This window comes from Glycine soja, chromosome 5, assembly GCF_004193775.1.
Source record: "Glycine soja cultivar W05 chromosome 5, ASM419377v2, whole genome shotgun sequence".
NCBI classification, from domain to species: domain Eukaryota; kingdom Viridiplantae; phylum Streptophyta; class Magnoliopsida; order Fabales; family Fabaceae; genus Glycine; species Glycine soja.
This window is the reverse complement of record NC_041006.1, coordinates 18,899,520-18,925,598: the sequence shown is the minus strand read 5'-3', so window position 1 is coordinate 18,925,598 and position 26,079 is coordinate 18,899,520.

Below are 26,079 nucleotides of genomic sequence, written 5' to 3'. Positions count from 1 at the left end.
GACCAAACTTGGTCTCTGCTTGTCATCGGGCCCGCCGCCTCTGGATGACAAAAGGGTGCGAATAACCATAAGGTATCTCCGCGTATCATGGGTGCAGAATGACCAAACTTGGTCTCTGCTTGTCATCGGGCCCGCCGCCTCTGGATGACAAAAGGGTGCGAATAACCATAAGGTATCTCCGCGTATCATGGGTGCAGAATGACCAAACTTGGTCTCTGCTTGTCATCGGGCCCGCCGCCTCTGGATGACAAAAGGGTGCGAATAACCATAAGGTATCTCCGCGTATCATGGATGCAGAATGACCAAACTTGGTCTCTGCTTGTCATCGGGCCCGCCGCCTCTGGATGACAAAAGGGTGCGAATAACCATAAGGTATCTCCGCGTATCATGGGTGCAGAATGACCAAACTTGGTCTCTGCTTGTCATCGGGCCCGCCGCCTCTGGATGACAAAAGGGTGCGCGTCACATGACCTCAGGGTCAGTATGACAAAGATTATGGGGCGGCCGACAAAAGCAAAGCTCTTGCTCCTACGTATCCTCCAATGAGGAACTCAGACCTACGTAGTTCTGGATAACTTGTGAGACTTGGAAAGTCTCCATCGGAAAATGCTGACATCTCCGGAAAGGGCGCAGATGACCATATTGGTCTCTGCTCGTGAATCACACTTGGGGTCACTGAATGACGAGGTGCGGATAACCGTAAGGTGTCTCCGCGGGCTACCAGCTCTTGAGTCATGGCGACAAAAGGCGGTGTGGTCGACAAAAGCGAGGCTCTTGCTCCTACGTATCCTCCAATGAGGAACTCAGACCTACGTAGTTCTGGATAACTTGTGAGACTTGAAAAAGTCTCAGTGTTTTCTCCACTAAAACGCAAACATGCTTTAGCAAAGAGACAAATATTCCAACTGATTAGAGCAGCATATGCCTTTTTGAGTGAAAAACAATGCGTCTACTGGGGAAGGAGAGTATGCTGATGAAATTTTCTCATAACCATAAATGAGATTTTGGATGTTAGCATTTCGTTTCTAAATGACCATTTAGAGGAAACACTGGGTTCGACAAAAATAGAAGAAAATCACTCAAAGTGTATCAATCTCGCACAGGTAAGTGTTTCATCCTAATTCCGAACCATAGATATGTCATGACTTGACTTTGCAAATTATTTCCTATCAAATCAAAAATTACATGCGTGATCATGGATCAATAGGGCTTCCCTTGGGAATGGGTTCTTTTGGTGGGTTCTTCGGCTTTTGTGTGCTTTTGGCTTTTGATTTTTCTGGCTTTTTTCTTTTTCTGTTTTTGTTTAGTGCGGGGCGAGAAAAAAAAGGTCGCTAGCGCACGGGATTTTGGTTGGCAATCAAAGGGAGAAGACCATTTTAGGTTGTGGTTTCCTTTTCTTTCTTTTGTTCATTTGGTGACAATTCTGTATTGTTCAGATATTGTCTGGTCAAAAGACCTTTCTGCACATTTCTTCTAGTTTCTTTGATCAAGAACTTTCTTTCCTCCCTTTTTCTTTTTTCTTTCTCCCATTCTTTGATTGGGAATTTTCTTTCTTTTCTTTTTGCTTTCTCCCATTCTTTGATTGGGAATTTCCTTTCTTTTCTTTTTGCTTTCTCCCACTCTTTGATTGGGAATTTCCTTTCTTTTCTTTTTGCTTTCTCCCACTCTTTGATTGGGAATTTCCTTCTTTTCTTTTTTGCTTCCGAGGGTAAGGATTATGGTGAGTCAGGATTTTGGCTCAAGGTTTGTAGAATGGCTAGACATGATACATGTCGGGGTTTGGTTTGGTTCAAGGATAAAAAGGGATGCCCCACATTATTTCCATGACACAAATGCAAAAATGATGATTTGGAAGCTTTATGCAAAACTGGTCATGCATGCATCTATGCGGACACTCAAGTGTCAAATTTTTACGGTCATGTGATGCTAGGGCTCAGGATTCATTTCCTCTATTTTAATCAACCCAATGTTTCCAAAATATGTTCTTTTATCAATTTGTGCATTCATCCGAGTCCATTTCGGGCGTCCGGGAAAATCTTCACAGCATTCACCCTTCAGGTGTATACACATTTTTTCAAAAACTAGTTACGATCAGTGAATTTTTCCAAAGAAAAGTTGGAAATCGTCTCTTTTCAAAAGCATGTTGGTCTTTCAACTTGACAACTTATTTTTTCCTTTTTCTACCTTTTTCCTTACTTACCCTTTTTTTCCTTATTTGCTCTCTTTTTCTTTTCACTTTCTTTTCTTTTCTATTTCATTTTCTTTCCTTTTCTATTTCATTTTCTTTCCTTTTCTATTTTTATTTTTATCATGATTTTTTTTTTTTTTTTTTATTTTTTTATTTTACATATATACTTTTGGACGATGTTCCTAAACGAAGAACTCTACACGGTTCCAGAATTTCAAACATCATCGATAGTAATGATATATAAATACTAACGCACCAACCTAAACAAAAATGTATGCGCTGTACAAATGACAATCGAAACAACAAAAACAAACATTAGTCTCTCAAGTCAAAACAATAACATAGAATAAAAATGACAAAAGAAATATGAAAGAAAACATGAATCTGGGGATCTCCCAGTCACGTGTCTCCACTCCCTCCCAAGAAGTCAAGCAAATCAGCCATCTCCTCATCCTCGTGGGCTTCTTCTCCATCGCCGGGAGCTTCTGGGGGTGCCTCTCCTGCTTGGGCTTCGGGCCAATCTCCGGGCCATGCAACCTCTGCCCTGAACTGGTCTGGAGTAGGGCATGAAAAAGGAGCGAAGCCCTGGCTCTGCATGCTAAGGCTCATCTGGTACAGACAATCATGGGTCCGTACATGTGCTCGGTGGTTGGCCGCCTGCTGGCGAACCAAATGCCGTAAATACTGCTCTATGTCAAATGCCCCAGCCTGGCCAGCCTGATGAGGTGGTGGGGGCGCGCCTGCGGCCTGTGGAGCATCACCCTGAGCCTGTCTCTGGGTACAGTACTTCTCAATAAAAGCCCGGGTGATGGGCGGCCGAATCACCTTGGTAGGTGCAACGGGGACTCCGAACGACTGGCAGAGTCCTGTGATCAGTGCGGGGAATCCCAGGGCCCTGTTGGACTTATCTGGGTCCAAAGGGTGCCTAGTGGGCGCCATACCTGCAAAAATATATATGGCATCAGCGATCAACTGAGCCACATGGATGCTCATCCGTGTCAGGATGGCGTACACCAGCTGGCACTTGGGCATGGGGAGGTCGGAATTATGATCGGTGGGCAGGATGTTGCTGAGGAGCAACGTCATCCATATCTGGGTCAGGGTGGTCATGTTGGTGCGCATGATTCGCACTCGCCTCCCTGCAGCAGTCCGGGCAAAATCCTGCCCCGGTATACATAGCAGCTGGGCGATGGCCTCCTCATCGAACCCATCAGACCGGTTCCTCCTCTGGCCATACTCGCATTCCTGGCCCTCTTCCAACACCATCGGATATCCCAGGAGCTGGCTGATAGCGTCGGCATCGAACGGGATCCACTGACCCCTAACCCAGGACCTCATGTCACGCACGCCTTCCTCTGTTGGCCAAGCATTGGCGTAAAACTCAAGGACTATTTCTGGATCAAACTTGGCCATGGGAGTAACCAGTGGTGCCCACCGCCGGCGCCCTATTTCCTCCTGGAAATCAGTATACTCGTCGTCCCTGAGCTGGACGCGTCGCTCCCGGAGAAACGACCATCCCTTGATGGCTTCGAAGCACTGCTGATGTACAACGCTCCTAAAGCGGTGACTGTCGTACTCCGGGGTGGAACTAGTTCCTTCGGCCGCCTTGTCCTTCCTGGACCTCTTTGAGGCAAGCTTCCTCGGTGCCATTCCTGCGAAGGCAAACATTTGGAAAGTTAGTTTTTGTGGGACATTACTCTTAAAGCAAAAATGGCATATAACCTCCTCCCATAAATACAAACATCAATGTAAATTTAGAGCAAGCTTATGCGCATGTTTCCTTACGAACGTTCACTTGCGGAAGATATCCTATTAACCGAAAAAATGCACCCATATACAATCAAGGCAGCTTTGTTACCTAGATTATTTACACGTACTTCCAAGGTGTATTTGTTACTTACATCACACACATCTCCTTGGCTAAATTCACATACATGCATACTCCAAGCATTTGGGGTACCAAAAATTGCACATGTGCACATCTTGGTATTTCTAATACCTATACATACACGAACTTCATGATGAATCTTGACTATCTACACAATAAGGTGCTACATTTCATGCCCTTTTTCAAGTTTTTGCTACCTAAAGCCGCATGCAAATTCAAGCATATTTTCCTTTGCTGACTAAAATTGTATTCAAATTATATATATATTTTTTGGAATATGTTTTCTTTCATACAACATTCAACATATTTATATATATTTTTTTTTTGTGAGACATTTTGACTACCAAAAATTATATATACATACATTCAAGCATTTCGCTATTCATACCCAAAGTGCAAATTGCCAAAGGTACCTTGCTACCTATTCTAAACCTACGCATTCATGACGAGCACAATTCCTAGACATCTAGGCGTAGGGAAAATATTATAGTGTGGCCCATAGCTGATTGCTGGCCCAAAAGAGGGTAACTTTACCCAATATGCACCTCCTTTTGTGTACTTTTGCATAAAAACTTTGGTTCCTAGGCCTAGGACACATGTGGGGCAATTACTCTAGCTCTTTCGAAAATGAATGCATGTCCCAAAAATATGTGCAAACCAAATCGCCCCATGGGTTGTTTCCCTACAAAAATCACGCGCTAATGCCATTGAGGCATTTCACCGAACACTTGGTGGGCGCGCGTTTAGGCATCAATAGCAAGAGAACGGGGACAATGTGGCATGCCCCATTACTTCAAAATGCATTATAGGCCTAGGGCCATCTCATACAAACCCCCAATTCAACTTAATCAAGCAAGAAAACAAACCAAAATTGCCCCACATATGTGAGCACATTCCCACAATTTAGAGCACCAAAAGGAGATCAAAATACACCAATGAAGAGCTAGAAAGCTTAGGGATGGAATACTTACTTGTTGGTGATGAAAAAGCGCAAAACGGAATCAAAAAATGCGAAAAAGGATGACCCTAGGGCTGCAAATTCATCAATCCCGTGGGTATGGCTTTTGAAAGGGGGGAAAAGAAGTTTTTGAACGTAAAAACGCCCCCCCTTTCGTCATTTTTATAATTTGGTGCAGGGGTGGCTCGCCCAGGCGAGCCCAGCTCGCCCAGGCGAGCTAACCTGCACTTTTTTTTTTTTTTTTTTTGAGGGGAACATTAACCATGTCCCCTCCCTTCTCATGGATTAGCATTTTGCCTAACTTGAACTTACTTAGGTTAGAATCAGGCGTTGATTATTTATCTTATTATTACTCTTTTCCTTTTTAAAACAAACAAATAATAAAAGAAAGCTGCCAAATAGAAAGGATACGGGGCTGCCTTGCAGCGACATTCCCTGCTTGTTTCGCACAGAGAAGGGCAACGATCGGTCGGTCGTGACCCCATCCCCGCTTGCGTTCATCCTTAAGTACCTGTAAGTAATAAACAACCAGGTATGGCCAATCTTGGCCGCATCATTACCCTACCTTGACTGGTTTCTGCCATTCATGTTTTGTCTTCACTCCAGAAGGTAGCCCAAGGTGATCCTGCCCCTGTTTTACCACAACAATATACATGCGTATGCGTATGCGTATGCATGAATGTTTTCAAACGCGGAAAATTTAGGGAAAGTTGGTTCAGGTTCAATTCTAATTAAGCGCTTGGGGGATCCCATGAACTGAGCGGAAGGGCTCAGGTGATCACAGATTAATGCAAGGTGTGAAACTAACGTGAGGACTAAAAGCCTCGAATCCACGTTCATTTCTTTGAAAGATTGTAACGAGAGATACAACAGACAGGAAATCCCTGGGGGAAATCCAGAAAACGCATAAAGATAAAGAACATGCAGCGACATCCTTAATTGCCCCAGCTTCTAAGCATAATATTGTTTGACGACATCAGAGTTCACGGGTGAAGGTAGCTCTTCGCCATCCATGTCGGTAAGCACCAGGGCTCCTCCGGAAAAAGCCCTCTTCACAACAAAAGGCCCTTCGTAGTTCGGGGCCCATTTCCCTCGATGGTCCTTGACAGCATGGGACATTTTCTTTAGCACAAGGTCTCCCTCATGGAACTTGCGTAAGCGTACTTTCTTGTCGAATACACTCTTCATTCTTTGCTGGTATAAGCGCCCATGACTCATGGCCGTTAAGCGCTTACCCTCAATGAGGTTGAGCTGATCGTAGCGTGTTTGAGCCCACTCTGATTCCTTTAATCCGGATTCTGCCAAGATACTCAATGACGGGACTTCTACCTCGAACGGTAACACCGCCTCCATCCCATATACCAATGAGAATGGCGTTGCCCCAGTTGACGTTCGCACTGAAGTCCGGTAACCGTGTAACGCGAATGGGAGCATCTCGTGCCAATCCTTGTATGACACGGTCATCTTTTGGATAATCTTTTTGATATTCTTATTGGCCGCTTCCACTGCTCCATTCATCTTGGGCCGGTAGGGCGTGGAATTGTGATGCTGGATCTTAAACTCCTCGCACATTTCTGCCATCATCTTATTATTCAGGTTGGTGCCGTTGTCCGTGATAATCTTCCTTGGCAAACCATATCGGCAGATGATCTCTTTCTTAATGAACCTGACCACCACATTCCTCGTGACATTGGTATATGAAGCCGCCTCGACCCACTTGGTGAAATAATCTATCGCTACGAGGATGAAGCGATGACCATTCGAGGCCTTGGGCTCAATGGCCCCGATGACATCTATTCCCCACATGGAGAAAGGCCAAGGGGCGGACATGACATTCAGAGGATGTGGTGGGGCATTGACATTATCTGCGAATGCTTGACATTTGTGGCACTTCCTCACATGGACACAACAATCACTTTCCATGGTAAGCCAATAATAACCTGCTCTTAAGATCTTCCTGGCCATAGCATGCCCGTTGGCGTGTGTTCCAAACGAGCCCTCATGGACTTCCTCGATCATGTGATTTGCCTCCTTGGCATCCACACATCGCAGGAGTGTCATGTCGTGATTTCTCTTATACAGTGTGCCTCCGCTCATGAAGAAACTGGCTGCCAACCTCCTCAATGTCCTTTTATCGTTGTCGGCAATCTCTGGCGGGTATTCTTTGCTTTCGACATATCGCTTGATGTCGTAATACCAGGGCTTTCCGTCCCGTTCCTCTTCCACTTGGCAACAATGTGCGGGTTTGCCACGACACTGAAATTCAATGTAGGGTAGGTCCCCGTGCGGTGTTAGCTGGAACATAGATGCCAATGTAGCAAGTGCATCCGCCATTTGATTTTCCTCGCGGGGAACATGATGGAAGGAGATCTCATCGAAAGTCTCAGCCAACTCCTTGATGTAGGCTTTGTAGGGTATCAGCTTGGGATCTCTAGTTTCCCATTCTCCTCTCAGCTGATGGATTACCAACGCTGAGTCGACGTACACCTTGAGTAGTTTGACATCGGAGTCAATTGTTGCCTGGACGGCTAGGGCACATGCTTCATATTCGGCCATGTTGTTGGTGCAGTCGAATCCTAGCCTGGCTGTGAAAGGTACACATTGATTGTCCGGAGAGATCAACACTGCCCCAACGCCATGACCTAGAATGTTTGACGCTCCGTCAAACCATACAGTCCATTTGTCCCGATCTTCGTCCAACTTTTCCTCGAACAAGGCCATGATGTCCTCATCCGGGAATTCCGGATGCATGGGCTGGTAGTCGTTAAGAGGCTGTTGAGCCAAATAATCTGCCAAAGCGCTTCCTTTTATCGCCTTTTGGGTGACGTAGACTATATCAAACTCAGATAGCAAGACTTGCCACCGGGCGATTCGTCCTGTGAGAGCTGGCTTTTCAAAGATGTACTTAACCGGGTCCATTTTGGATATCAACCAGGTAGTATGACTCAGCATGTACTGCCTTAGGCGATGGGACGCCCATACTAAAGCACAACACGTTCTTTCGAGCAAGGAGTAATTCATCTCACAGGTCGTGAACTTCTTACTTAGGTAGTAAACAGCGCGCTCTTTCTTCCCGGATTCGTCATGTTGCCCCAGCATACACCCCATTGACTCGTCCAAGATTGTCATGTACAAAATGAGAGGCCTTCCAGGTACTGGTGGCATAAGCACGGGAGGATTCATTAGGCACTTTTTGATCCTTCCAAAAGCCTCTTGGCAATCCTCATTCCACCGATCAGTTTGGTTTTTGCGCAAGAGTTTAAACAACGGCTCACAAATGGCGGTGAGCTGCGATATGAATCTGGCAATATAATTCAAGCGCCCCAGAAAACCTCGGACTTGCCTCTCTGTACGGGGTTCTGGCATCTCAAGGATAGCCTTCACTTTTTCGGGGTCTACCTCTATCCCTTTCTGGCTTACAACGAAACCAAGCAATTTCCCTGATTTGACCCCAAAGGTACACTTAGCGGGGTTCAACCTTAATTGATATTTCTTAAGCCTTTCGAACAACTTCCGCAGGTTGACAAGGTGTTCTTCCTCAGATTTAGATTTAGCAATTATGTCGTCCACGTAGACCTCGATCTCTTGATGCATCATATCATGGAACAAAGCTACCATGGCCCGTTGATAAGTTGCCCCGGCGTTCTTGAGTCCAAAGGACATTACCTTGTAACAGAACGTTCCCCACAGGGTGACGAAAGTAGTCTTTTCCATATCCTCGGGCGCCATCTTTATCTGATTGTAACCAGAGAAACCATCCATGAAGGAAAATAAAGCGAAATTGGCCGTGTTATCTACGAGGATATCGATGTGTGGTAACGGAAAATTGTCCTTGGGACTGGCCCGATTCAGGTCCCGGTAATCTACACACATTCGTACTTTCCCACCTTTTTTAGGAACTGGTACGATGTTGGCAACCCATTCTGGATACCGAGCGACGGCCAGAAATCCAGCGTCAAACTGCTTCTTCACTTCTTCTTTTATCTTCAAGGACGTTTCGGGTTTCATCCTCCTCAATTTCTGTTTTACTGGGGAACACCCGGGATTTAGAGGCAATCGGTGCTGCACAATGTCAGAACTCAAACCGGGCATATCTTGGTATGACCAAGCAAAGATGTCTTGGTAGTCTTTTAGCAGGATTATTAATTCTTCACGGATAGGTGCGGTAATGCCTGTACCTATCTTTACTTCCCTCTTTCCACTGCCAATTCCTAAGTCTACTAGCTCTGTTTCTTCTTGATGAGGCCCCATTTCTTGGTCCTCATGGGCGACCATTCTTTCTAGTTCCGAAGGAAGTCCCACATCCTCATCTCCTTCATCTTCCGTTTGGTTCATTTCTTGCTCGAAGTTGATAGACGGGTCCCAGGTATTAGTACCTTCGGGGGACTCGTCATCGAATCTGCCGTTTCAGAAAAAGAAGTAAACATGCAAATGAATGAGAATGGGTAGAGACCAGGAACAGATGAAGAAAGATCCTTGTATTATAAATTCAAAAACAAAAGACACAAAGCCTTAACAAAAAGAAAACTCTAAAGCCTAGGCCCAACTATAGAGCTTTTAAAACCGTAAAGGTTTACATTATGCTTGTTGCGTAAACGCCGGGGCGTTCCTCCACTCGCCAATTTCCCAGCTGGAAATCAGGAGGGCATGGTCGGACCAAATCCGAAGTACTCGGAACATCATTTTCACATATCGCGAACACTTGACCTTCGTCTCCCAGACCCGCACTTATAAAGCTTCTACTTATGTGGCAGGGCGGGCTTCCTTCACTTTCTTGTCTCCAACGCGAGCTCTGACCACTGTCCTTCCTTCCCGCAATGCTTCTTTTCATGTCCGCCTGAGTGGGCTTATAGCCTAAACCATACTTCCCACGATTTCCTTGGGTTTTTATCAGGCTAGTTATGCCGCCATTGTCTTTGCCTAAACCCATCCCGGGTTCATAACCGTTCCCCAACATAACTCGGGCCATCATTACCGCCGCATCGGACAGACAAGGTTGCCCAAAGAGGGAGTCCACGGAGGAAATGCTGACCACCTCAAAAGACTGGAAAGCGGTTTCTAACGATTCTTCTGCGGCTTCCACATAAGGCATGGAGGATGGGCAGCTTACCAAGATATCTTCCTCGCCTGACACGATGACCAAGTGCCCCTCCACTACGAACTTCAGCTTTTGGTGGAGTGTAGAAGGCACAACTCCCACTGAGTGGATCCAAGGGCGCCCCAACAGGCAGCTGTAGGGGGGGTTAATATCCATTATTTGGAAGGTGACTTGACAGGTGTGAGGGCCTATTTGTACTGGGAGATCGATCTCTCCCCTAACCTCTCGGCGAGTGCCGTCGAAGGCCCGAACCACCATTGAACTTGGTTTTAAATGGGAAGCATTGAATGGTAACTTGTCCAAAGTGCTCTTAGGCATCACGTTTAAACTGGAACCATTATCGATGAGTACCTTGGCCACGATATGGTCCATACACTTGACTGATACGTGTAAAGCCTTATTATGCCCTCTCCCCTCGGCGGGGATTTCTTCTTCGGCGAAGGCAAGATAGTTGTTGGCAGTGATATTGTTGACCAGCCCTCCGAAACCTTCTACCGAAATATCTTGGGCCACGTGAGCCTCGTTCAGTACTTTTACTAGCAGAGCCCGATGAGGCTCGGAGCTCATAAGTAACTCTAGCAGCGAGACCCTAGCCGGGGTTTTGTTGAGCTGTTCGATAACCTTGAATTCACTCTGCTGAATTATCCGAAGGAACTCGCTGGCTTCCTCTAGCGACACCTCCTTTCTACCATCCTTTTTCTCCGGGGGTCCCTTTGCTGGAATATCTTTATTCGAAGCGTGGGGTGCTTCGCCATCTTGTTCCTCCACCACTTTTCCTTTTCCCTTGACGTCGGCGGGTTGGACCGGTAGGTCCGGAGGTGCGAACACACGACCACTACGGGTCACACCACTCAGTCCCGTGATATTTGTTACTTTAGCCGACAGCGAGCTGACGTCAGTGACCTCTTCTTCCTTCTTCTCCGGAGGTGTATATCTCCACGGGACCGCGTGACTATCTTGGTACGGGAAAGGAACAGGTTTGGCCATTAAGGAGTGCCCGGGCTTTTGCGAGGCTGCACTTTTAGTGAAGTATATCACCAAGGGTTTGGGCTTCGCAACACCACTCCCCTCCGTAGATTGCATGCATATATGCTGCTCTTCTTCTCCTTCAATGCCGACTTCTAGTCGACCTTGGTCTATCATCCGTTGTAACAATTCCTCTACTTCCAAACACGTCTCCATGTCATGCATCTCGCCGGGATGTAGCAGACAGGAATCCTCCTTACACCCACTATGGGGAATTACACCTCCCTTTTGTAGGGCCTCAAAGATAAACCTCCTAGGGGTTGCCACATCTCTCAACGGTTTAGACCTGTGGGGCCTATCGGATTCAACTGCATTAACTGCTCCCCCTCCATGATTGGCGAGCGGGTTGGTCCTTACATTGGGCCGATCCTCTTGGAAAGTCAGCCATCCGGCATCCATTAGATGTTGGACCTTGTATTTAAGGGCCAAGCATTTTTCGATGGAATGCCCCGGGGCACCCCCATGGTACTTGCAAGTTGCATTAGGGTCATACCACTTCGGAAAAGGGGGTTCGAGGACCCTTCCGGGAGTTACCACGGCCAAATGATTGGCGATGAGGGATGGTAGAAGATCTTCGTACGTCATTGGGAGCGGGGTGAATTCCGGCAACGGCCTCGGAGGGAAGTTCCTTGTCGTGTTGGAATTACCGGCCGGTCGAGTCGCGTTCGGAGTTGGAACTTGGGGAGCTTCCCTCTGGGTGGGTGCCTTAGGCTGCACGGGTGTTGAACTAGAGGCGTTCCCAGCATGAGCCGAGAAGCTCGGGTGATGTTGCGCATACTGATGGATACCATGAGGTGTTTGCTGGGGTTTGACCCATGCGGGTGTTGAAGAGACGGCATGGGCATCTCCTTCCTTCCTTTTTGCCCCTGTTGCCCCGATTCTTTTGGCGTTCACGTTTGTGGAGGAAACGTAATCAAACTTTCCTCTCTTCAATCCCACCTCGATTCTTTCCCCGGCAAACACCAGATCCGCAAAGCTGGACGGCATGTAACCCACTAGCTTCTCATAGTAGAACACTGGCAGAGTGTCTACCATCATGGTGATCATCTCTCTCTCAACCATGGGAGGAGCTACTTGTGCCGCCAAATCCCTCCATCGCTGCGCATATTCTTTAAAGGTTTCACCCTCTTTCTTGAACATATTCTGCAGTTGAGTACGGTCAGGAGCCATATCAGAATTGTACTGATACTGCCTTAGGAAGGCGGTAATCAGATCCTTCCAAGTACGGATACGGGAAGCTTCCAAATTAGTGTACCACACTACCGCAGCTCCGGCCAAGCTATCCTGAAAGAAGTGTATCAACAGCTTTTCATCTTTAGAATGGGCGCCCATCTTACGGCAGTACATTTTGAGGTGGTTTTTGGGACAAGTCGTCCCTTTATACTTGTCGAAGTCCGGCACTTTGAACTTCGGGGGAATAACAACATCGGGTACTAAGCAAAGATCCGTCATGTCTGCAAATGGATAGTCCCCAAATCCTTCCACAGCCCTCAATCTTTCCTCAAGGAGGTCGAGCTTCCTCCTTTCTTCGGTTGCCGGGGGCGGCCTTTCCATAGACAAAACTATTGGCGATGCTGCGAGGTTGGGTTGAGGCAACGTGCCTGGTGCCGGCCCTTCGGGGATCGGGGGATAAAACTCGACATCCCTCCGAGCATAATCTTGAGGGTCTTTATGGACTTCGTCGGGCTGCTGAGGAGGCTCTTTTTCATGGACGGGAGAAGCAATGTGGCCCGCATCTTCTTGCAAGATGGGTGGTGAATAGTTGGGCGGCAATCCATAAGGGTAAGCCGCTCGGTTGTATCCCAGGTGAGGGCTGCCATCGTGCCCCAGTGCGTCCCTTCCCCGTCCTACTATGTTTGGGGGAGGATGGTGCGTAGTTGCCAAGAGAGTCGGGTCTGCTTCGGCAGCCGAACTGACAGCGGCGGCAGTGGCCGCGTTCTTCTCCATGAGCTGCTTCATACCTAACATGGCCTCCATCATGGAGGCCATTTGTTCTTTCAGAGCCGACATGTCGGCTTTCATCTGTTCCTGTGTCTCCTCTTGATCACCCATCGTTCTAGATTTGGATCTGGTGCGATAGGGATCCCTTGCGGCGCGTTTAGTTATGGTGTTTTCCCTAAAAAACCAAACGTGAGGAGTGGGTAAAGAAAGAAAATGCATGCTAGAGATGAGATGTAGGAGTGATTTGATTTGCACAAGCTTTTTGGAGTAGAAACATGGGACCAACTCATTTTATTTCAAAAAAAGAAATCATATCTAGTCAAGGTCTGAGAGACCATACAAGTTTCCTAACGATTTCTAATTATGTGGGCCATTAAGTCTATCATATGCTGACAATAGCCGAGAAGCCCATGAATCTCTTCGGGGGCGGAGTAGGTGTCTGCCATCGCCTTGGCCTTGGCTAATAATCGGGGAAGTTCTTGACTCCCGTTCAAGGTAAGAGCAAACCGATCCATCCACATGGTTGCCTCTTGGTGTAAAGAGTCGATCACCCTTCCTCTAGCCTCTTTTTCCGCATATACTTGGGCATACTCATCCGCGATTCTATGCTCGTGGGCCGTGGCTAGACCCAACTCTTCTTGGTACTTGGCGATGATAGCTAACATGTTGGTTTCTGTCTCGCATAGACGCTGAGACAAGCTTCTTTTGGACCTTGAACAAGCAATCAATTCCTCTTTCAGAACCATGCTATGTGCTCGCGACTGGTCCCTTTCTTCCCTTCGCAACTTGAGTTCATTATTGCTACCCCATAGAGCTCCGCGAAATTTGTTCCGGCCATACTCTTCCTTGCGAGCCCTCTTGGTCTCTTGTTCAAGGGCTCTTGCGGTAATTGCATTCTCTTCCCGTAACCCGGTGCACTCCTTCCGAACGTGTGTAGCAGCCAACTTGAACTTCTCCTTGGCGAGTTTTGCCTTTCCTAACTCGCTTTTGAGAGCTTGGACTTCCTCATCCTCTTCCGGTGCTTCAAAATTCTCTTCGCTGACGACTTTTAACTTGGCGAGCCAATCTAAACCTCGTATGCGAACTTTCAGCCATTCGTGGTACCCACCAATGATGCCATTACGAATGCCTCTAAGCTCTTGATCTTTCTTCAACGGGGTTTCCCATGCCTTATGGATTCTTTGTATAGTCTTGGAATTGTGTGCGCCGAAATCCCTCACAAGGAAAGGAGACATGCTTTCTTCCGTCGGTGCTCCCCTCATGGGGTACCCTAGTTGTCTTATAGCGAGCGCGGGATGGTAGTTAATACAACCCCTCGTTCCTACCAGCGGAATGTTTGGGTATCCTCCACATGAGAAGAGGACCCCTTCTTTTCCTTCTTTCCATCGGGGGAACCAACTGATTGTTCTACCTCCTATCCCGGCCAAGAGCTGGTCCCAATCTATTCTCCTCTTTTCAGTACACGAGCGATGGCTCAGGAGCGGACATGGATGTCTTGTGTCTTGTTGGAACAAGTGCGAAACCAACCAAACACAGAGGGCGGGTAAGCAACAGATGATCCGTGCGCTACTCTTTTCGCACCTTCGGTCAAATGTGTCAAATAGATCTGCCAAGACAGCTACCACCGGACTTTCCTTGCTATGGTGGTAGGCAAGGAAAGCGTCGATTGCTGCTAGGTCCACCAGACCATCCACGTTTGGAAAGAGGACGACCCCAAAAATTAGCAAAGCTAACACATCCATAAACGGGACCCAATCTCCTTGATTGGCCATAACCCTCGCCTTGTCTTCTAGGTACCTCTGTGGTAGGCCCGCTATGCCGTTCCGAGTCTGTTTTATGCGGTCCAAACCTCTTGCTGAATCCTTGACCACGGTTGCAATTCTGCTCAAAGAGGGGAGACACCCGGAGGAAAGATATGGTTTTCTTCCCCCGAGAGGACATCCTAGAATTTCCTCAAATTCTTCAATGGTTGGTACTAATTGGAAGTCCCCGAATGTGAAGCACCTCAAAGGCTGGTCGTAGTATTGGGTAAGTGATACAATGGCTTCTATGGACACCTCTGCTATGGTTAACTCTAAGATCTTTCCGTAAGTCTTACGGAAGGCTTGCATTTGGAGGGGTTCCATCAACCGCCCTAATTCCTTGATGCTGGTGGTATCTAGGCTTTTGACCTTGACTTGGTAGAACCTCTTGCCGGTTTGATTTGTTCCCATGCTTACTAAAGTGAGACAAAAGCTGGTGCAAATCAAAACTCCGATACCTCATGGGTGGGATGGATGAATGCATGATGGAATGCATATGACACAGATGCAATCTAGGAATGCCGGGGTCCGGGGAATTTGTCCCCTTCTTAGATACGACGCCTAGGGGTAGCGAAATGCCCCAACGCACGTTTTTAAGAAGGCGACACGGACCCTCCGTTGGTTTGTTTACAGTAGGGATCAAGACAGAACCCATATGCAATGCCTATGCAAAAGACACAATGCGGGAATGTGCACAGTATGACAATATTTACCGAACATAAGCAAAAGGGTATATGATACTCATGCATGGCAGTGTGAAAAATGGCACGCAACGTGTTTGCTTTGTGCCCCTATTTAAGGGACCTATAAGGGAGAGAACTAACTAGGCTTTTAGCAATAATCCCCAAGGTAGTTATATCTCTCTTGATGGTTTCTAGAGGTATCATCCCCTTTGAAGAACATATTGTAGCAGTAGGGACTACTAGCAACAATAGGTTTTCAAAGAGAAAAGCTCTAGATGAGGGTTCACTGTAATCAAGCAAGTCGGAGACCTAGCATGATCACAGATTCACCTCCACTCCTTATGCTCCCATGAACCCGGGTATAGGGCCCTTTTTCACTCACAGTGTGTGCAAATAGTGTTGGTGTTTGTGTGCATCAAAATGAATAAATATTTACTTCATGCATACATTTAAAACGCACTAAAAGCAACAAAGAGTTTATATAAACAAGAACATAATGAAAGGAAACCAACAAAGGAGAAAATCATGATAAAACATTGCACAAGATTAAATGGCCTAACTCTCTAAAAAACAGTCCCCAGTGGAGTCGCCAACTGTCGCAACCTACCCTTCGGCGGGAGGGCGACGCGAGACTCGCGGGATGCGTGTTCCACGAAAGGAATACGCGCGGAGTCGCCACCAACGTTTATTTGAGGAAAACGTCGGAAAAACCGGAAAAGACGCGATCTACGAACTTTTTAGTGAAAGGTTCGGGAGCTGTATTTACGCACGGGGAAGGTATTAGAACCCCACACGCCCGTCCCAAGGGACGGCAGCCTTTAATCGAATGTGCAAACATGACTTTGATTTTTATGTTCCCTTTTATGCTCTTTATATCCTTTATACCCTTTTTATATTTTTCTTTTTTGTGGTCGACAAGGGTGTTTCCCTTTGCTCCTACGTATTCCTCAATTTGGGATGAGAAAATCAGACCTACGTAGTTCTTTCGGAACAAAGTGTTTGGTTAAGTTGTTTTTGTCTTTTTTGCAAAATATGTTTTTATTGAACAAAAGGTCTTTTAAGGTGTTGGACCATTAAACGGTTTTTTTGATTTTGAAAGGGGAGAAACGTTAAGGCATTGGACCATTAACGATCTCTTGTTTTTGAAAGGAGAGAAACGTTAAGGCATTGGACCATTAACGATCTCTTGTTTTTGAAAGGAGAGAAACGTTAAGGCATTGGACCATTAACGATCTCTTGGGGTGGTCGACAAAAGCGGGGCTTTTGCTCCTACGTATCCTCAATGAGGAACTCAGACCTACGTAGTTCTTTCTTATCAAATGATTCTTTTTTACTTAAGTGGTGATCATTTTAAGGCGTTGGACCTTAAAAATGATCCATTTTACTTAGTGAGAAATTGAAATGACAAACTTCAAAAGCCTATTTTTGTGGACGAGCTTGACTAGGCGAGTTGATTTTAGCCTTAGTTTCACTTTAGTTATTAATCAATTCGATTAAGAATGAGAAATCCCAAAGAGAAAACGTCCGATTGATTTTCCGCTTTATTTTACTAAAAAGATATTTTTTGATTATTATATTATTTTTTACCTCTTTTTGATTTCCAACGTGGTTACGGCACGGCCGAACGGTTGGAATTGATTTTAACCGAAGTTAACGGATAATATAATTCAAACGTTCGGTGGAAATTTATTTTATTTTTAAGTTAAGCGAGAAATGACTTAAGTAAAATGGCTTAAGCACGTCAACAGGGGGTATAAAAAGTAAACAAAATGAGAATAAAAATGCACGAAACACAATGTGGACCACTACGGGTGCATAGAATGAATCGAAAAGCTTGGTTCGAGGTACTTACCCGTTGAAGATCGAAGAACGATGAAGAACGAATGAAGAACGTCGAAGAACGGTTCAAACCTTTGCGAGATTCCTCACGGAAAACGTTACGGAAACGTTTCGGAAGCGCCTCGGCTTAGATTTTCTTCACGGAAACAATTTTTCCAAGCAAATTCGAAAGAGAGAGAAGTGCCTAAGGGGCTGGACCCCTTCCTTCTTCATTTCCTCCCCTATTTATAGCAAAATAGGGGAGGTGGTTGCCGCCCAGCTCGCCCAGGCGAGCTCAGCTCGCCCAGGCGAGCAGGGTTGCTTCCTCCAGAAGCAACCGCCTTCTGGAGGAATCTTCTGGAGGGCCCAAGTGGGCCTGGGTGCTATTTGCACCCCCATTTTTACTAAGTACACCCCCCTCTGTTGTTTTTTTTGGTAATTCTTTTTTCGTAAAGTTACGGAAACTTACGAATTTCGTAACGATACTTGTTTTCTTTCCGTAATGTTACGGAACCTTGCGGATTACATAATCATCCCCTTTTTGACTTACGGAACGTTACGGAACCTCACTTAATTATGCAACGATGCTTCCATTTGATTTCCGATGTGTCACGGAAACTTACGGATTGTGCATCAACATTTTTTGGTTTTTCGGCATGTCCTGGAATTTCATAAATTGCCTAATGATGGGTGCCAAGCACCTCACAAGGACCAAAGAATGGTCGCATGTCATCAAGCAAAGGTCCCCGGACGAAATTAGGGTATGACAGGAGCCATATCGGAATTGTACTGATATTGCCTAGGGAGGGCAGTAATCAGGTCCTTCCAAGTGCGGATGCATGAAGCTTCTAGATTAGTGTACCAAATGACCGCGACTTCAACCAAGCTATCTTGGAAAAAGTGCATCAACAGCTTTTCATCCCTAGAATGCGCCCCCATCTTGCGACAATACATCTTGAGATGGTTCTTAGGACAAGTCGTCCCTTTGTATCTGTCGAAATCATGTACCTTGAATTTTTGGGGGATGACGACATCCAGTACTAAACAAAGATCCGCCATGTCTGTGAAACGGATAGTCGCCAAAGCCTTCAACAGCTCTTAATCTCCCTTTGATGAGATCGAGTTTCCTTTTTTCTTTCGCTGCCGAGGGCGGTCCTTCTGTGGACAAGAATATCGGCTGTGCTGGGAGGTTTCGAGGTTCTCCCGTGAGGTTGGGCTGAGGCAGTGTGTTGGGTGCCGGCCCCTCGACGGGGACCGGGGGGTAGATATCGATGTCTCCTTGGGCATACTCTCTACGATCCTCGTGAACCTCGTCTGACTTTTGATAAGGCTCCCCTTCAAGGATGGGGGAAGGGACATGACCCGCGTCATCACGCATGACTGGTGGCGTGTAATTAGGTGGTAATCCATAAGGGTAAGCCACTCGGTTGTATCCCAAATGGGGGTTGCTGATGTGCCCAGTGTGCTTCTTTCTCGTCCTACCACGTTTGGGAGAGGATGGTGCTCGGTAGCTGGAAGAGTTGGGTCTGCTTCGGCAGCCAAACTAACAGCGGCAGCAGTGGCCACGTTATTTTCCATGAGTTGTCTCATTCCTAACATGACATCCATCATGGAAGCCATTTGCTCTTTCAAAGCCAACATGTCGGCTTTCATCTGTTCCTGTATCTCCTCTTGGTCACCTATCATCTTAGATTTGGATCTGGTGCGATAGGGATGCCTTGGGGCGCGTTTAGTTATGGCATTTTTTCCAAAAAAACCAAACGTGAGGAATACGTAAAAAACTGAATGCATGTTAGAGATAAAATGCGGGAGTGATTTGATTCACACTGATTTTCGGAGTAAAAACGTGCGATAAACTCATTTTATTCAAAAAGTTATAACTAGTGAAGATCTGAGTGACAATACAAACTTCCTAGCGGCTTCTAATTATATAGGCCATTAAGTCTATCATATGCTAACAATAGCTGAGAAGTCCGTGGATCTCCTCGGGGGCGGAGTAGGTGTCCGCCATTGCTTTGGCCTTGGCTAGCAATCGGGGAAGTTCTTGACTCCCATTCAAAGTAAGAGCAAATCGGTCCATCCACATTGTTGCCTCTGGATGTAACGAGTCGATCGCCCTTCCTCTAGCCTCCTTTTCCGCGTACACTCGGGCATACTCGTCCGCCACTTTGTGCTCGTGGGCTGTGGCTAGATTTAATTCTTCTTGGTACTTGCTGACGATGGCTAACATGTTGGTCTCTGTCTCGCGTAAACGCTCAGACAAGCTTCTCTTGGACCTTAGGCAAACCTTCAACACATCCTTCAAGATCAAACTGTCTACTCGTGATTGGTCCCTCTCTTCTCTCCGGAGCTTAAGCTCACTGTTACTACCCCACAGAGCCCCTCGAAATTTGTTCTGGCCGTGTTCTTCCCTACGAGCCCTTTTTGTCTCTTGTTCCAAGGCCTTGGTGGTAGCTATATTTACTTCTCTCAGTTTGGCATTCTCCTTTCGGATCTTGAGAGCTGCTGACTTGAACCTTTCTTTGACTGTTTGGGCTTGCTCGAGTTCTACCCTAAGGGCCTGCACCTCTTCGTCCTCCTCCGGTGCCTCAACTTCCTCCCCTTTAGTGGTTCTCAAACTTGGGATCCAATCCAAACCTTGCATGTGGGCTTTCAACCACTTACGGTAGTCGCCGATGGGCCCATTGTTACTACCTCTGAGTTCTTTGTCCTTCTTTTGCACCATCTCCCACGCCTTGCGGACCTTCTGAAGTGCCTCCACGTTGGTCTTATTTAAACCTTGTGCAATAATAGGTGCGAGCTCTTCCTCTAATGGTGCCCCTCTCATAGGGTAGCCAAGTTGTCTAATAGCAAAAATGGGATTGTAACTGATGCAACCCCTTGTCCCTATCAAGGGAACATTTGGAAATCCTCCGCACAAAATAAGAATCCCGGTTCTTCCTTCTTTTCATCGAGGGAACCAGTTGACAAACGCTTCTTCTTTGCTTGCTAAGAGTCGGTCCCAATTTTCCCCTCTTTTCTCTGTGCATGAACGGTGGCTTTCTAGCGGGCAAGCATGCCTCACCTCTTGGCGAAAAAGGTGCGAAACCAACCATACATAGAGGGCCGGAGTATAACAAACAATCCTTGTACTGCTCTTCTCACATCTTTAGTCGAAGGTGTCATATAGATCGGCTAGTATAGCGACAACCGGGCTTTCCTCGCGGTCATGATAGGCGAGGAAAGCGTCAATCGCTGCCAGGTCCACCAACCCATCTACATTTGGAAAGAGGACTCCCCCGAAGATCAAAAGTGCGAGGATGTCTATGAACGGGGCCCATTCACCTCTGCCTGCCAATATCCTTGTTTTTGCCTCCAAACATTTTCTCGGTATTCCAACCACGCCATTTTCGACTTGCTTTCCGTGGTCTAATTCCTGTGTCGAGATTTGAACTATCTTATAAATTCTAGCTAATGAGGGATAGAACCCTGAGAAGAGGTATAGTCTCCTTCCCCCTAGAGGACATCCTAGGATCTCTTCAAATTCTTCCACCATGGGTGATAGCTGGAAGTCTCCAAAAGTGAATTATCTCAACGGTTGATCATAATACTGGGCGAGGAAGGCAATGGCCTCTGTGGAGACTTCTGCCATGGCTAGGTCCCAGATTTTACCGTAAGCTTTGCGAAAAGCTTGTCGCTGGAGCTAACCCATCAACTGCCCTAACTCTTTTAGACTGGTGATTCCTAGGCTCTTGACCTTGACTTGATAGAACCTCTTTTTAAGCGAAGGCGTTTGACTTGACCTCATGTTTTACTAAAGTGAAACAAAACCCAATGCGAATCAAAACTCCGACATCTATCGTGGGTGGAATGGATGAATGCATGAAGAAATGCATATGACACAGATGCAATTTATGAATATGGGAGCCCGGGAAATTGTCCCCTTCTTAGATACAATGTTTGGGCAGCATTGCACCCGGCGTATGTATTTAAGAAGGCAACACGGACCCTCCGTCGGTTTGACAAAGTGAGGGGATCAAGACTGATCCCGTGCATGATGCATATGTGAAGGGCACAACACGGGGATGTACATAGTACGACAATATCCACAAACAAAAATAAACAAGGGGTACATGACACTTAGGACTACATGCATGGCAGTGTAAAGAGTGGCACGCAGCGTATTTGCTCTGTGCCCCTATTTTAGGGACCTACATGGGAGGGAGCTAAAAGGGCTTTTAGTGATAATTCCCAAGGTGGTCATATCTCTCTTGATGGTCTCTAGAGGTATCATCCCCATCGAAGAACATATTGCGGCAGTAGGGACTACTAGCAACAATATGTTATCGAAGAGAAAAACTCTAGATGAGGGTTCACTGTAATCAAGCAAGTCGGAGACCTAGCATGACCACAGATTCACCTCCACACCTTATGTTCCCATGGACCCAGTTATAGGGCCGCTTTTCAACTCACCATGTGTGCAAATAGTGTTGGTGTTATGTGTGCATTAAATGAATAAATATTTACCTCATGCATACATTGTAAAACACACTAAAATCATCAAGAGAGTTTATATATAAAAGAACATAAAAAAAGAAAGACAAAGAAAAAGAACAAAAGGGAAGTCATGGTAAGGAAAGCACATTGATTGATTTGCCTAACTCTCTAACAAAGGTCCCAAGTGCAGTCGCCAACTGTCACAACCTACCCTTCGGCGGGAGGGCGACGCGAGGGATCACGGGTGCGTCTTCCAAGAAAGGAAAATGCACGGAGTCGCCACCAACGTTTATTCGAGGAAAACGTCAGAAAAACCGGAAAGGTGTGCTCTACGAACTTTAAGTGTGAAAAGTTCGGGAGTTGTATTTACGCATGGGGAAGGTATTAGCACCCCACGAGTCCGTCACAAAGGACCTCAACCTTTGATCGAGTCTGCAAATATGTCTTTAAATTGTTTTATTTTCCCTTTTTTACGTTTTTGTCTTTTTATGCCTTTTTGTATTTTTTATCTTTTTGTGGTCAACAAGGGTGTTTCCCGTGCTCCTACGTATTCCTCAATTGTGATAAGGAAATCAGACCTACGTAGTTCTTTGAGAACTAAATGTCGGTTAAGTTATTTTTATCCTGTTTTGCAAGATACGTTTTAATTGAATAAAAGGTCATTTATGGCGTTGGACCATTAAACGATCTTTTGATTCTTTTTGAAAGGAGAGAAAACATTAAGGCATTGGACCATTAATGATCTCTTGTTTTTTTTTTGAAAGAGGTGATAAAGCTATGTGTTGATTTTAGGCTTTTAAAAATCCACGAAGAACGATGAAGAACGGTGGAAAATATTCACGAAATCGCCCACGGAAACGTCTCGGAAGCATTACGGACGCGCCTTGGCTTGGATTTTCTTCACGGAAACAATTTTTCTCACTAATTTTAAGTGATTCTTAGATACTAGGAGGGTTAAATGAATTTGTTCTGCCCTCCTTCCCCTATTTATAGGGGAAAAGAGGGAGGTGGTTTCCGCCCAGCTCGCCCAGGCGAGCAGGGTTGCTTCCACCAGAAGGCACCGCCTTCTGTTGGAACATCCTGGAAGGCCCAAGTGGGCCTGATTGCTATTTGCACACCCCTGTTTATTAAATACACCCCCTCTGCCCTTTTTTTGCTGATTCTTTTTCTATAACGTTACAGAACTTTACGAATTACGTAATGATACTTGTTTTCTTTCCGTAATGTTACAAAACCTTACGGATTACGCAATTGTTCCCTCTTTGGCTTCTGGAATGTTACGGAACTTTACGGATTGCGCATTAACGCTTCCTTTCGACTCCCGACATGTCGCGGAACTTCACGGATTGTCTAACGATGGGTGTCAAGTACCTCGAAGTGGCCAAGCGAAGGTCGCATCCCACCAAACAGATGGTCCCCGGACGAAATTAGGGTATGACATCTGTGTATCTGGTCCAAGCATCTAAGGAAAAGAATCTCGTTGTGTCAGACTGCACTATGGGTCTTGAACCAATACTCTCTCTCTTTTTGGAAGCCATCTGCAGACAAAGGAATCAAACAGTTGATCAGGACTCAATTGATTAAAAATCAAAACTGAAAAAGACACTGGCCACTTAGCGAGACATGGTCCGCTTAGTTGACCTTTGCACAAAAAAAAAAAAAACACTACAGCTTAGCGACATGTGGCGCCGCTTAGCGGAAGTTGCAGAAATTCAGCTTCTATAGAATTGGCTTAGTTGGACAGTGCCTGCTAAGATAATCATCTGCCGCAAGGATATGTGCTAAGCTCCTTAAAGGCTGCGCTTAGCGGCACCAACGCTTCAAAAATTTCAACAAGTATTGGGAGCTTAGCAAGAGAGGCTCGCTTAGCTCAGCGGATGCCGCAACAAATTGCGTTTGGCCCAGGAAAGCTCGTCTTAGTGCGTGGCTATTAACAAAAAATTGTCTAAGTTACCTGGGTTTAGCGATTCAACCTCGCTTAGCCACAGGTAGTTGAGCAAGAGGATGAGTATTCATCCTCAAAGGATGAACTCACTTAGTGCGGTAGGCGCGCTTAGCGAGTTCTTCAGAGAACACCTTTATACAATGAGTACTGATGAACTCGCTTAGCGCAGCATGCTCGCTTAGCGAGTTCATCGTGTTTTCTAGAAAACGCAGTTCGTTTTCTTGCACTTTTGAATCCTCTAAAAGGCATATCAGACATGCAATGTGTGCATCATACTCAATACAGTATACAAGCGTATATATTCCTAATCTTAAACTAATTCTAACAAAACATTAAAACCCTAAAAATCTAAAACTACAAGTGAAGCCTTCTATCCTAAAGTTTGGACAAGAAAATAGAGAAAAGGAATCAAGGAACTTACTTGTATGGTGTATGGTTGTTGCTTCGAAGTTGATAATGCAAAAAGAAAGCACAAATGCAAAATGTGCAAATTTTTTGGATAGAGAGAATGCAGAGACGAAGTTTCCGAAATCTGGTAAGTGTGAATGTAACTGCTGTTACACTCACTTAAGCAATTTTTCGATACTTTTGCTTAGCGGACCGCTGCGCTAAGCAAGCCAGAGAGACATTTGGTTTCTCAATGAGGCTCGCTTAGCGGATCCGCATGCTTAGCCGACATTTCAAATTCAAAATAAGTTTTAAGTTTTTTTTTTTTTACACAAGCTTGGCTTAGCGCGAGGATAAGACCGCTTAGCGAGGTTTGCAGATCTGAAAAGCAGTAACTCTCGCTAAGCCAGGCTCTAGCCAGCTTAGCTAAAATGATGCATCTTAAGTACAGAGGAGCATGCGCGTAGATGATAAGGACTCACTTAGCGCTCACATTGCGGCAATGAATTCAGCTTAGCTGCCATGACTGGCGCTTAGCTTTACGAACCTCAGTTATGGCTGTAAGGAATTTAGCTTGGCGACAATAGGTCTCGCTTAGCCAAGGATAAGTTGTCGCTTAGCGATCCCGGCTGAAGCTTAGCCGAATTTAGATTGAATTGAAGTTGGCCTAGCTCATCCTTGTCTAGCTTAGCGAACCAAATCAGCCTCAGATGCAAAGGTTGGGGGCTAAGCGCTTGAGACTCTCGGCTTAGCGCATGACCAAAGATGCGCTTAGCGCGAAGCTGGCGCTTAGCGAAAGGACTATTTTTCATTAAATGTTTTATAAGTTATTTTTCAGTCCCTTCCTCAACAAATTGAAACCCTTATATCTAACATTCAAAGATAGGCTGATATACTCCTATGTACAAATTATGTAGCAAGTTCCCAATGATCTAATGCATGAAAACAAAAATTACAGAAATTGAAACTGGGTTGCCTCCTAGGAAGCACTTCTTTAACGTCATTAGCTTGACGCTTTTACCTCACTAGGCGATCTTATGTTTTGGTTCTTATTTTCAGAACCTCTTGACCTCCATCCATTACCTGTAAGCAGACATTATGTTCTAGAGCAGGCTTGTTTTCAACAAACTAATCAAAATCAATTTTCTGATCTTCAAAACCTAGCTCCAACTTCCTCTTCCCCATATCAACTATGCAACTTGCGGTCAACATGAATGGCCTTCCCAATATTACAGGGATGTCAGTATCTTCAGAGATATCCATTACCACAAAGTCTGCCAGGAAGATAAAATGTTTTATTCTGACCAACACATCTTCAATTACTCCATATGGCCTGGTAATGGAGCGGTCAACTAATTGTAAAGTCATTCGAGTGGGCATTATTTCCAACTCTCCCAATCTTCTACACATGGAGAATGGCATCGAATTGATATTGGCTCCCAGGTCAATATGAGCTTTTCCCACATTGACTTCTTCAATTGAACAAGGAATAGTTACACTCCCAGGATCTTTATGCTTGGCTGGAAGAATCTTTTGGATCACAACACTGCAGTTTCCTTCCACTATGATGTTTTCCTGATGAATATATTTATGCTTCCTTGTTAACATATCTTTCAAGAATTTAGAGTAGAGTGGCATCTGCTGCAAAGCTTCTCCGAAGGGCATTGTTATTTCTAGTTTACTAAAAATATCTAAAAATCTCGCCAGATGATGATCTTTGTCCTTCTTGGAAGGTACCACAGGATATGGTACTTCCACACCTTCATCCATAGCTTTTTCACTTCTACTCTTCTTTGCATTCTTATTATTTTTTTCTTCTTTTTCATTTTTTTCATTTTCTATTTCTTTTTCTACTTCTTTTTATTTTTC